The 3,168-nt window shown below is 39.5% G+C and overlaps 1 long non-coding RNA gene across 1 annotated transcript; it reads right to left on the bottom strand.

Annotated features, from left to right (window-relative positions):
• Positions 1-745: 745 nt before the first annotated feature.
• On the bottom strand, positions 746-2,771 carry LOC123874312. The gene is made up of 3 exons (XR_006797889.1): positions 2,642-2,771; positions 1,652-1,780; positions 746-901 (listed from the first exon to the last, which is right to left on the bottom strand). It is a non-coding gene; the product is annotated as an uncharacterized LOC123874312 (long non-coding RNA).
• Positions 2,772-3,168: the final 397 nt, after the last annotated feature.

The following is a 3,168-nucleotide window of genomic DNA, read 5'->3' as shown; positions in this document are numbered from 1 at the left end:
TACACCTTATTTCCGCTAAATTTAATATAAATAAGCAATCCTCCTAGTTCAGGGACATTCCTGATTTCTATTACCTGCAATCACGACGCAGGAGTGAAGTGAAAGTAATAAATAAGTGTAGTGAATTCTGTGTAACCCTGGATTAAGGTTGGTAACTGTGATGTTATTAAATTATAAGTTTAGGCTAATTGTTTTGTACTCGTTTAACCTAACCCTTGCGATAGGATATTTACTAACAGAATCTGTAAACTCGTTCCATCACTTTTATATTATACGACCTGCACTTGGCTCAGACGACCCAAGGCTCATCTAAAGTTATGGAACGAGAGTTTGAGCAAATCATTTAAGATTGCCTCTCTCGATTCCAGGGTTCCTTCTACCAGGAAGCTCTAACAGTTACACTGAAGCTCTGCTATCAACCTGACTGCTACCCCACCGGCGAAGTGTCTATCAACTTCGTACCGTCTACCCAAGCCACGCTGCACACTGCTGTCGAGTAGCCTACGCACAAGCACTGAGCCGCCGCACCGCAGCGCCGCCCGAGCATCGTCGATTGTCCGACGCGTCTGCGAGCCCTCTGCGAGCCCGTGTCTGTTCCCGGCGTCTGACCAAGGCCAGTTGTCTTCCTTCGGACAGTCAACGTATCTTCATGCGTATGCGATTCTCAATTAACTACCCTGTGATTGTAGCGCGTTACCTACGGCCGCTCCCGACCTAATTAAATTAACCAAATATTCGTCTGCCATCAGCTGATCTCGGGGATCGACGTGGAGTGAGTGGACACACCAGCATATACTATAGCAGATAGCAGATAGCCTGAAATGGTACAGCACAGCTTGCTTCGCAGACGGGTCGGCATTCCGGCCGTTGACGCAGGTTACAAAGCCTGCACCGAGAGCGTCTGAAAATATAGCCCTAAATTATTATTTCGAGCCCTTATGATAGAAATTCAACCACTTTATGGCCTGCCACAAAAGAAAAAACCGGCCAAGTGCGAGTCAGACTCGCGCACTGAGGGTTCCGTACTCGGGTATTTTTTCAACTTTTGCACGATAAATCAAAACTAATATACATAAAAATAAATAGAAATCTGTTTAAGAATGTACAGGTAAAGCCCTTTCATATGATACCCCACTTGGTAAAACACTTACTGACTTTGAAAATTAAAACACATTTTTTTTTAAATGATGTAAACACAAATTTGGGATTTTCAGATTTATTCCTGTATTTGTGCTATAAGACCTACCTACTTGCCAAATTTCATGATTCTAGGTCATCGGGAAGTACCCTATAGGTTCCTTGACAGACACGACGGACGGACGGACAGACAGACAGACAACAAAGTGATCCTATAAGGGTTCCGTTTTACCTTTTGAGGTACGGAACCCTAAAAACCGCGAGTATGCAGGTATGCATGAAGTCGCACGAGTATAAAAAGAAACTGAAATCAAACGTTAAGTTTGCCCGACGTGCAGAAACAAAAAATATGTTTTACTTTGTAGTGACTTTGGAAGTCGGTTTTTCGAAAATATTTTTGTTTATATACATACATAATATAATATAGTCGGTTCAAAAGGACAAGAATAATGTGAATTTTTAACAAAAAGATAATTTACATGAAACAATGTATATTATGCTGATTCATACGCACAAAATTCATTTTAATGCGCTTGTGGAGCACACCAACAAGCACCATTGCAGAAAGGCACAGATAGATGACAGGTTAAACGGCAGACGTCATCGCACTCTTCGTCATTATTGCAATCTATACGGCCATCACCTGAAAATATACACGAAAATTAGCAAACACATTCAACCACCTTATGGCCTTCCATACAAGAAAAAGTCTTATGCAGTCTTCCCCAAACTATACACAGATGAGTCGCAAAACGCCGGCCTCGCTCTTGGCCGGCAGTCAAATGTATAAAATTAAATTTCGTGCGGTACCAGCATTCTTATTAATTATTATTATTATAACTGTATGTAATGGATGAACACATTCAAAAAAGAAAACATCCAAAAGAGTGAATAGGCATCTTCTAGCTATCTTCTACCACATCGTTGCTGTGTTTCTCAGGCATGATTATCGTCAAGCGCAAAACTATCTCACAAAAAAATATATAATTACCGAGGAAATGCTGCAGCAACCATATGATGTCGCTTTTTCAGGTTTGGCATGGAGTGGGTCTCAAGCTTTAAATTATTTATAGGTAGATCGCGGGCCTGATAACTTTGGGAACCACAGGCCTAGTGCTTTAGATGCTAGCTATTCGAGGGATCCGGGGTTTAATGCCTGGAATACTCTCACTTTTTGGAGCTAAGTGCTTTTTAAGGAATTAAATTGATTCGTTTAATGGTGAAGGAAAACTTTGTGAGGAAACCTGTATGCCTGTTCTGTTTCTGTAGCCTGTTCTCCAAAATGTGTGAAATCTGCCAGTCTACAATTGTCCAGCGTGGTGGCCTATGGCCTAATCTGCGACGAGACCTGTGCTTAGTAGTGAGCGGTCGATGGTTCTAGATGGATCGATTCTCGAAATCTTTCAACTTGGTGAGATGGGGAATCTCATAAATTGAGCATACCGCCCTGCTGCACCCAATTATTATAATGATTAATGTAACATTTTGATGAAAAAAATCTTACCCGGAGAATCCTGGGTCATGACATGGTCCAAAATGCTAGCAAGTAAAACTATAGCAAATGTACAATAAATGTGCACTCTCATGATGGTCGAATAAATATATTAATAATTGAGATTAATCAATATGAAGTGAAAAGCCTTCACAATATACTCTTGGATATAAAATGCAGCTCGTTTATATATACGTGTGTGATATAATAGCAAAAGCGTAAAATGCATTTATCCGCGTGATTTATTTGCAGCTTTTAAGGGATATATTATTTCTTTATAAATGAAAATATATCCTGATAACTGACATAATAACATTATTAATAATTTATTATGTGTATTATTATTATATGAATTTTTACTTTTTTCTCAGAAAAATGAATTATATTCTTATACAAGTGCATAACTTTTCTTAAAATATTGACACGTTTGTTATATTTTTCTTAAATCTAGCCAGACGATTACGATGGATGTCTATTGTTAGCAACTGCATACCATGATGGAAAAGCTAGCTGCTAAACGACCGAGGCTGCTGAATCGC

This window comes from Maniola jurtina, chromosome 18 (assembly GCF_905333055.1).
Source record: "Maniola jurtina chromosome 18, ilManJurt1.1, whole genome shotgun sequence".
NCBI lineage: Eukaryota > Metazoa > Arthropoda > Insecta > Lepidoptera > Nymphalidae > Maniola > Maniola jurtina.
Note: the sequence above shows the minus strand (reverse complement) of the source record. Positions and strands in the feature narration are given on the sequence as shown.